This window comes from Drosophila virilis, chromosome X, assembly GCF_030788295.1.
Source record: "Drosophila virilis strain 15010-1051.87 chromosome X, Dvir_AGI_RSII-ME, whole genome shotgun sequence".
Lineage (NCBI taxonomy): Eukaryota > Metazoa > Arthropoda > Insecta > Diptera > Drosophilidae > Drosophila > Drosophila virilis.
In genome coordinates this window covers 13,022,648-13,032,500 of record NC_091543.1, presented here as the reverse complement: position 1 = coordinate 13,032,500, position 9,853 = coordinate 13,022,648, and the positions used below count along the sequence as shown (strand labels likewise).

Here is a 9,853-nt window from a genome sequence, read left to right as displayed (position 1 = left end):
CACCTTGATATGTTTTGAACATATGGCAGCGCAAATTTATGAATTGACTTTTTCAAGCAATTTTTATTAGAATTGCTCATGATCTTTTATCTTTCCACAACTGTTCAAAATAAATTTGTTTTCAATTTTCGGATGAAAACATATTAAAAACCTGAGAGCCCGATACGAAGTATAAATATTTCAATTCATATATCAAACACATCAAAACAACAAATTTTTTTCCATCATTTTGTTGAGTTAATAGAACAATTTCGGTGTAAACAAAGTCTTATGTTTGATTTTTTGTTACGTTTTTATGAGGCTTTGCTGACTTTTCTAATTTTGGATAAATCAATCATATTCATCGTTTTTGGGCTGAACATTTTTGTTTATATCATTTATCAAAATTCGAAAATAATTTTTCAAACTATGCGATATTGAAATAAATTGTTAGCCTGATGAGTTAACGGCAACAGAAACGAGTTTATTTGCTCAAAACAAAAAGAATGAATAAAATGAATGTCTTGTGTATATGTGATATAGTAGTAGATAAATTAGATAATGAGGCTAAACTTGGAGCCAATAAGTTGCATTTTGTCCTCAATATGTTATCCTTGGAGCAACGAGCTGCTGTTAGTTAACAGCCAATGTTCCTCTTTTAAACAGGCATTACTAAACAGTCTAACATGCGTACAAATGTTATTGACAGTAACGGCATTGGGTTAACAGTATTTTCAATATTTTCAAAAAGTTTCAATTCGATCTTAAAATGTTATCTTGGGAGCAACGAGCTACTGTTAATTAACAGCCAATGTTCCTTTTTAACTAAAACAGGCATTACATTTCGCTAACATGCGTGCAAATGTTATTAACAGTAACCGCATTTGGCTAACAGCTTTTGGCACTGCTGAGCATGAACTACTTTTCCCTACTTAGCGGACCCCGTCGAAAAACGAAAGTACATTAGGTTTTTATGGCATCTGTAATAAATGTTTGCAAAAATTTCGGGCCCGTCAAATTCGTGCAAATTCGCTTTCAATTTCGGCGCATGCAATGCAGCAGAATGTACTCGATCTTATTTCCGATTCGATGCGCCAGCCCCGTGCTGTGTGTGCGCCCATTTGGAGTCCCAGTCGCAGATATATAAATGTATATATATATATATATATATATATATATAGATATATATCTAAATATATATATGCATTTACTATATATTGACGCTCTCATCGGAATGCACTTGTATGCGCGTTGTATCCGAAATATATGTCTGCGGTTCAGGAATTTGCCATAAATAGCACCCGGCGAGCTGTTTTTTAATGTGCAGCCAAAGTTTCTCCCAGTCTCCCGGTGCTCGGGCCATAGCTCTATATATATATATATATATATATATATTTACGGAGACTGCATTTTCGGAAATGTCTCCCAGCTAAACAGATATAACCCATCTGTATGCCTCAATTAACAGAGAAGTTCATTTTAATGGTCTCTTTGGGCATTTTAAGTAGTTTTTTTTTTGTTTTATGGATTGCGCTTTATTTATTTTTGATGCAACAACAAGGCGCTGATTCAATAGCATATTTATGTTGTCTCATTTGGAAATCATTTTAATACCCTCAACGCATTGGAAGTGGGTGAAAAGGGTATTATACCCTTTTGAGTGCAACTCCAAGTCGAAGCGAGTCGATTTGTCTGCATATCTGTTCGCATTTTCACAATTTCGATAAAAAGCGACTTTGAATCATGTTTTTTTTTCGGGTTAACTCCAGAAATTATTAGAGCTAGATAAGCTCAACCTGGCAGCAATGCAGAAGCACAGTCAGACAGGGCATCTCTTGGTCGAGCATCTCTAGTTTGTATTTTTTTTTATTTTTTTATGTTTTACTTCAGGCTGTAAAGTTGCTCATCGTGTAAATTGAATTGTATTTTATTTACATAGAAGTCATCTTTGAATTTTTAATGGGCTTTTGGTTAATGGGCAGAAAAGCGCAATTAATGCAAACTGTAATCAATCATTCGCTCCAATTAGCCCCAAACATCTTGTCTCTTCGCGCCTTGCCACCCTCCCCCCACTCTTTTCCCCCTTGCTCTTTGTCTCTGTGTCTCTTTCTTGTTTAATGTTATGTACCATATGCCATCCTTTTTGACCAATGCGTCGACCAATTGCACATTCTGGTATGGATTTCAAAAATCATTATGATACTCTACGCTTTGGTGGGGCATATTGACAAAGTGCTTGGCAAAGTATTTGCCCGCACAAAATCAATGCAAATCCTGTTTTAATGCCTTTCGAATTAGTCGGTTTATTTCAAATGCCTCTAATCCTGCGCACTTTGATTTAATTAAAACGAAACAAAAGCGCAAAGTTTTGATTGCTGAATTAATTGAAATGCTTTTGATTCGTGGATTTTATGCTATTAAACTAAATTTGCCAAAGACCAAAATTTCAAATCCATTTAACATGATGAAAATGGTTGCAAATGCATGTACCCGGCAGAAGGAAGCATACTCGAGCTCGTAAATTTGCTAAATATATATAAGGCCAGCATCTCGGAACCCATAAAGTCTATATACTTGGCCAGCATCAAAAGTCGTGTCCGTCTGTTTGTTCTTACTACGAATACGAAAATCATTATGTATATAAAAAAAGGAAAGGAGACAGGCAAATGCTAAGCAAGAATATGGATGGGTATTTACTTTATGGGTTCGGAGACATCTCGTTCTATGCGTTACACATTTCATAACTAAATTAATGCATCCTCCACAAGGGTATAAATATTTAAATAGTTCAAAACAGTGCAAAATCTGATTGAATCCTCGACGTAGGAAATTCTTATATTTCTCCAGGAACTTCAATGCAGTCTAAAGTATATACCGTTAGCAGCATTATCCAGAGTCAGGTACTTGTGGCACTATATAGCTCGATTATAGTCAACGACAATGTTATGCCTTAACCACATCTATGCACTGTATAAGGAACATGCTAGTTTCTTGGATGATTTGGGCTCTGCTTTTTATCAGGTCTGGCAAGTTCTTTGCCAATAAAAACGCGTATAAACGAAATTTGGCTCGTTGGGGCACATGTTAATTGCGAATGTTAATGTTAATGTGAATGTTAATGTTAATGTGACTGTGAACGTAAATGCAAATGCGCAACGTTTAGCCATCGATTAGGCAAACAGTTTATTAATAATGTTAAATTACTGGAGGTTTACGTATGCGGCGCGTTAATTGATTTGCCCATTTTTATTGCATGAGCACAAAAACAATCGAAAAAATAAAATAAATAAACTTTCCGTTAACTTTTCATAAGGTAATTTGGCTGAGTTCCTGCGGTGTGAGAGCTGTGCGTGTGTGTGTGTGTGTGTGTGTGTGAGTCGTAACAAACATTTTAGCTCCACTTGACGTGTCGTATATATATATATATATATGGATATATGTAACATCTGCTGATTTTTGGCGCTTCCATTGCCATTGATTGATTTTCCGTGTGGCTGCATCTACTTAAAAATATATTTCCATATACAAACATATATATTTACTTACATTTGCGGTGCGTGTGTATGTATCTGTGTGCCTCTGGGCACATAAAATATTTATATAGTTCGTGTAGTCAATTTACATCCGAGTCCATCAGCGTTGTCTCATCAATGTCAAGCCAATGAACCCAAATCTTTATTGCCAGCCTGCAGAACATATTCAATTTATGCGCCCACCAAATGGGCGTGTCTCTGTCACTGTGTGTGTGTGTGCGTGTGTGTGTATGCATGGGTGTGATACCCTTTTCATGCCAGGCATGTGTGTGTGAGTGTGTGTGCGGGGTAAGTGTATGATAGATTCGTCTTGCTGTCATTGTTGCTCTTTGTTAGCACAAAGAATTGTAGAAATACGTAAGAAACCAAGTTGAAATGTTGATGCTGCTCGACTGGCAGCTATCCTGTAAACAGAGCTCACCTTGATTTCAACTTTTTGTGGGATTTATAAGATAATTTTAAAGAATAGAATATAAATTTTAGCTGCTTGAAGCATTCGAAGTTTACAAACCAATTTTTAAGCTTTGAGCATTAATAGTCTATCTATAGTCTAATATTTCTAGAGGTAATATGGACCGTTGGGAGGGACAAATTTCGGGAAAATCGGAATGATAACTAGAACAACTTTGTTGATATCGAAGAGCATTGCATATATGTATACAGACTATAGAGTCTATTAGGGCATGCTCTATTTGAGAGTGTTTATGGTTACAGGGTATATTTAGGATATTTTGTGTATGCTAAAATAAATACGCACTTAATTAGTAAATAAATATCGAATGACATAATAGCTGGGTATACATATCTACAGTCTATAGAAGTTGGTTATACCTCAAATAATTACAGGGTATATGCATGATATTTTAGATATTTGTAAATACTTAGTAAATACTCATTCAATTAAAACTTTCGAAACGAATTGGGCATACTCTATTTGAGCAAGTTCAATTAGAAAGTTAATATCGACTGACATTAAATATATGTATGCACTCTATACAGTATACCCTACATTGGATACATGCATATAATGTATCATGATACAGTCTAGACAATCCTCATTTGAGCATGTTTATGTTTGCAGGGTGTAGATAGGATATCTTATGATACGTGAATAGTCATTGAATTGGAAAGTTAGTATCGAAAAGCGTTAGTTAGTTAGTTTCAATATGATCTGGGCATATCCTATTTGAGCGTGCCTATGATTACAGGGTATCTATAGGATATTCTGTATATGCGAAGTCAATACTCATCATCAATTACAGAGCAAAGCATTAGATATTTGCATACACACTCTACTGTCTCAACAACATGAGCATACCCTATTGCAGTATGTTTATGGCTACAGGGTATATTTAAGACATTTTGTGTATGCTAAGTACATACGCATTCAATTAGAAAATAAATGGGCTAAAATGGCCAAATCGTTTATGACTCAGTGCAGGCACTCGCACATAAGTACTGACCCCCTCCCCCACTCTCCCGGCGAGCGAGCCTCCAAAGCATTTTTCCTAAACACATTTCAAAGAAAATATCTTTATAATGGGCATGTGTTATTGTTTACTACACAGATAGATATACAAATATGTAGATATATACATATATATATATATATATATATATTTGACATCTTTAACAGTCTTGGCATTTGTCTGATATGTGTGTGTGTGTGTGTGTGTGTGTGTGTGTGTGTGTGTGTGTGTGTGTGTGTGTGTGTGTGTGTGTGTGTGTGTGTGTGTGTGTGTGTGTGTGTGTGTGTGTGTGTGTGTGTGTGTGTGTGTGTGTGTGTGTGTGTGTGTGTGTGTGTGTGTGTGTGTGTGTGTGTGTGTGTGTGTGTGTGTGTGTACTTAGTTATAGATCTAGCTCGACGCTTGTCACGACTAGACAACGTCAAAATGTCTGTCTAAATCTGCTTCTCTTTCTTTTTTTTTTGTTGGCTGTGTTCCTCTCTTCTTCTTCTTGTTCTTCTATTACGTGTGTCATTTCAATTTTCCGTTCAAATTTCTGGGAATGGGAACAAGTAAATTACTTTGGCACAACCTTTTGTGTGTTGTCTGTGCGTGTGTGGGTGTGTTTGTATAGTACTATATTATAAAAGTATTATATGTAGATGAATGCGCGACTCTTGTCTGAAGGGCAGTTCTAAGTAGCATTCCCGTTGATGCTTTCATTAACTTGGCATCAATTGCCCCGTCGCACCGTCACGCCCCGCGCCGCCCCGCACCACCGTGCCAAGCAATCAGCCGATCCGTCTAAAAGTCCTTTGTGTGCTTTGTACCAGGATTGCGGTGTGCTGGGCATGATGCGGCGGCGGCGGCGGGGGCGGGGGCGGGGGCGTGGCCGACCCACATCGAAAATGTCAGCTCTTGGCATTGTGTGTTGGTTTGGGTGGTTTGGCAGTGCCAGGCACATTTACAATATCAGACATTGTAGCTAAGGAGATGTTTGAAACTTGCTAACATTTTCATTTAGTTGCTCAACTTGAGAAAAGGTCAATCAAATGCTGCTAAAAAAAAAAAAAACCCGTTACCTTCATCATCCCATTTACTTGTCTTACAGCCAAAGTGAAAATGTAACCCGCTGACAACGCGCTCAACATTCTCTCTTAATATACATATATCTAGCATTCGGTTCGGGTATCCACAACATTTCGACACTCAGATCTGAACCCTTAGATAACGACAACCCCAGCGCAATGTGGCGAAAGCTGAAATAACTTTGAAGTTATATTGAAAACTATAAAATTTAAGTTTTCGCTTATAGATAAATTTGTATTTTACTGTATAAATAAAGTCTGATAAATTTGTGCTTTTAATAACTCGTTTCGAAAGAAGCGCAGTGAAATGATAAGTTCGCTCGCCTTAGATTGAGCACAGCAATCTGTAAAGAAGAGAGAAGCTTTAAATGTCTCTGATTAAGTTTATGGATTTTTATTTTACTTTTAATTCTTTTCTTGGTTGTCTTTTTTAAAATGGCTTTTCAGTCTAGCTACACAGCTGACTACGCTTCTCGCTTTGCTTCTTAGCGATTGGCTTTAAACTTAATTCCTAGCTTCACAGCTGACTACGCTTCTCGCTTTGTTCCTTGCCACTTTTCTTGATTTTAATTGTTTAAATTTGCTTTTGCTTACTATGCTTCCCGTTTTGCTTCTTGCCCTCCGTTTCGCTCTTCATTACTTTGATTTTCCTTAGATTTGCTTCTCACTTCAGTTATCAAATATTTAGATTCATTTCTAGCTTCACTTATGACTGCGCTTTTTGCTTTGCTCTTTCACTTCGCTTCATTTTGAATTGTCCGTCTTCTTTTTTTTTTGCTCTCCTTTTAACTTGCTGGGAGCTCGGTTCATATTTCTCTGTCCATTTAGCTTCTCGTTATTTTTGCCTTGTTAATTGTTTTACTTCTTGTTTGATTTTAATTTTGGCTTTCTGCCTTAATACCAGTTGTCTCTTTACTACGCTTCTCGCTTTTATTTCCGCTCTGGTAAAAACATAATTTGTTGCTTTATTGATGAACTAGCTTTTCTTTTCATTTTCACGCTGACACCTATAGCGCGATAAGCATTACAGGACACTTGGCTCACTTCTCGCATCGCTTCTCACTTAACGCGTGTGTCAACGCTTGCCGAATACTGACTTCATGTATTACTTCTCACTCTGCTGCTTACCTCGCCTTCTACTGCCCGACAATTTTAAGTGCATGAAATACCGCATGAAAACGTTTTAAGCACTTCTCGCTACGCTTCTTCCTTCGCTTTTGTCATTGTTTACAGCTGCTCCTTGTGGCCCCACTGACGTCAGCGGCCGTGTCCAAATGGGCTTCTGCTGTTGGCGTTTACTTAACTTCTTGCTTAACTTGTTTGTCAACGCTTCTCTATTTGAATGCACGCATGCTTTTCACTCTGCTTCTTGTCTCGCCTTCAACTTCCCTTCACCTGTAAATGCATAAATGAGGTATGGAACCGATTAAGGCAATTCTCGCTACGCTTCTTCCTTATTATTGCGCTGCCCACAGTTCACTTATTTCATCGTTTTCAGCTGCTCCATGTGGACCCACTGACGTCAGCGGCCGTGTCCAAATGGCCACTTACCGTTGGCATTTACATAACTTCTCGCATCACTTCATGCATCGCTTCTCGCTTAACTTGTTTGTCAGCGCTTTTCTATCTGCTTCTCACTCTGCTTCTCGCCTCGCCTTCAACTTCCCTTCACCTGTAAATGCATAAATGAGGTATGGAATCATTTAAGGCACTTCTCGCTACGCTTCTTCCTTATTGTTGTGCTGGCCACAGTTAGCTTTTGTCCAGCTGTTTCCAGCTGCTCCTTGTGGCCCCACTGACGTCAGCGGCCGCATCCAAATGGGCACCTACCATTGGCGTTAGGTAACTGCCTTATAAAAGGCATTTGGCCGTAACTTATCCATTCGTTATGGCCGTCCTTTCAAATGTGCTTGACGAATGCAACGAGGTCGGCAGACTCTTCTCTTCTAAGCTGCAAATAAAAATGTGCCCGGCTTGGGCCGAGTTAACGATTTGCTTGTTTCCTTAGTACCATAATGAATTTATATATACGTATATATATATATATATATATATATATATATATATATATATATACAAGTATATGTGAGGGGTCAGTCCTTGGAACTGACGAACGGCAACAACAACAATAATTGCACAAAGCTCAGCGCCAGGACGCAGCTCGGCCTCTGATTTTGAGTTGTGCAATAAATTTTTATCTCTACATGCGAACGTCGAATTCGAGTAGAGCCCAAAGGAGAAGGGGGGTGGTGGTGTAGGGGGGGGGGGAAACCTGGAACCTGTCGGTTACGAGGCAACGCGTATTGGGGATTGGCGCACGTGGAATCAAGCGGCTCGTCGAGAAGGGGGGGGGGGGGGGGGGGGCGTGAACGGGTGACTGGCACGGGAGGCGTTGTCCGGAATTGTGGCCAGGCCATTAAACAAGGCTATCAGGTTTGAATGGGCAAACCTGAAGCGGCCATTACACAATAGATTTTTGTTGTTGCTTTTTTTCCGGCTTTTTTCTTTTATTTGTGTTTTCCTTTTTGTTGGCTTTGTTTTTGTACTGAAGCCAGTTGCTCTGTTTCGGACACGAGTCCGTGTCCTGCAGCCGCTGTTGTCGCCGTTGTCGCCGTTGTTTTATTGTTATTGGCCGGGCTGTGTGGCATGTTTTAACGCCGACTGCTGAATGACATCTGGGTCACCTGGCCAACTGGCACATAACTTATGCCCCCGGCACAGTGAGCGCCAGCAGTGTGCAACTTCCGTTCCCGCATCTCGCTGGATATTCACACACGCTCTCAGGTCAATCACTGTTCGCCGCACAATATGTCCATTGTTCGAATTTGTCCCGTTTCTAAAAACAATTAATAGAGACTCTATCAATGCTATGCATGACGCACTTCAAACGGGCAAAGAACCCATCGCCCCAATCTCCATAAATCTCATTCAATTTCACTGAGAAATTGGACAAACTTGTAAAAAAACAACTTGAGATTGCTCTGTCCTCCTTTCCTTACACGCACACACACAAGCATGGGGCCGCTTGATTTGCTTCTTCTTCTTCTTCTTCTTCTTCTATTGGCCCCACACTAAGGACACCAGATTCTCAAATAACTTCGTTGTTCATTGTCCAATCTCTATGAAATTTCTAGAGCTTAAATATGCCATACAAAGTCGTTGTATACCCAAGGACAAGGTTATATCTAGCAAAATTATTTTTCTTTTCGATTTTTGAGCAATCAAACGAAATTTTACAACCAAAAAGACAAAAAAAAATCTGAGAATGCTTCGCGTACTTTCTTTACATGCATACACACACACACACACACACACACACACACACACATGGAGCTTCATGTCGCTTCCCGCGGAATACAGCACGGCTTTAATCAGTTATACAGAAATCTGTCTAAATCTAAGGCAAAAGCCATATCTGTGTTTCCTTAGCACCCCTCCCTCCACACATTAAGGGAAATACGCTCTCAAATAACTTCGGTCTTTACTGTCCGATCTTAATAACGTCTGTATATATCCAAGGACAAAGCTATATCTGGCATATTTCTTGAAATTTGTATTTTTTGTGTTATCGATTGATCATCAACGCTTGTTTCGATATTGATATATATATCGCTGGAATCTTATATTTAGGTATATATTGCTTCTTAATTTCAACCAAATTTAGACGCCTGATTGATGTGAATGAAAATGAAGATATTACTAAAATGTTGTATTAATATACAAATAAGTTCCTGGTTTCGTTCCCATCAAGAATATACATATAGAATTTATTGCGTCGCAAATGGTGTCTTCTAATAGACAGTTGTTT

At 38.7% G+C, this 9,853-nt stretch overlaps 1 protein-coding gene and 1 long non-coding RNA gene across 9 annotated transcripts in view; one reads left to right on the top strand and one right to left on the bottom strand.

Moving 5' to 3' along the window:
* Window positions 1-9,853, top strand: part of SK (small conductance calcium-activated potassium channel) — an 87,967-nt gene that overhangs the window by 2,713 nt on the left and 75,401 nt on the right. The window lies entirely within an intron of this gene.
* LOC116652178 (uncharacterized) lies at window positions 6,270-7,950 on the bottom strand. Of its 2 annotated transcripts, XR_004305176.2 has the most exons (4): window positions 7,876-7,950; window positions 7,597-7,717; window positions 7,174-7,440; window positions 6,270-6,389 (listed from the first exon to the last, which is right to left on the bottom strand). It is a non-coding gene; the product is annotated as an uncharacterized lncRNA (long non-coding RNA). The 2 variants fall into 2 exon arrangements; XR_004305175.1 differs by lacking the exon at window positions 7,876-7,950 and having other exon boundaries at window positions 7,597-7,845.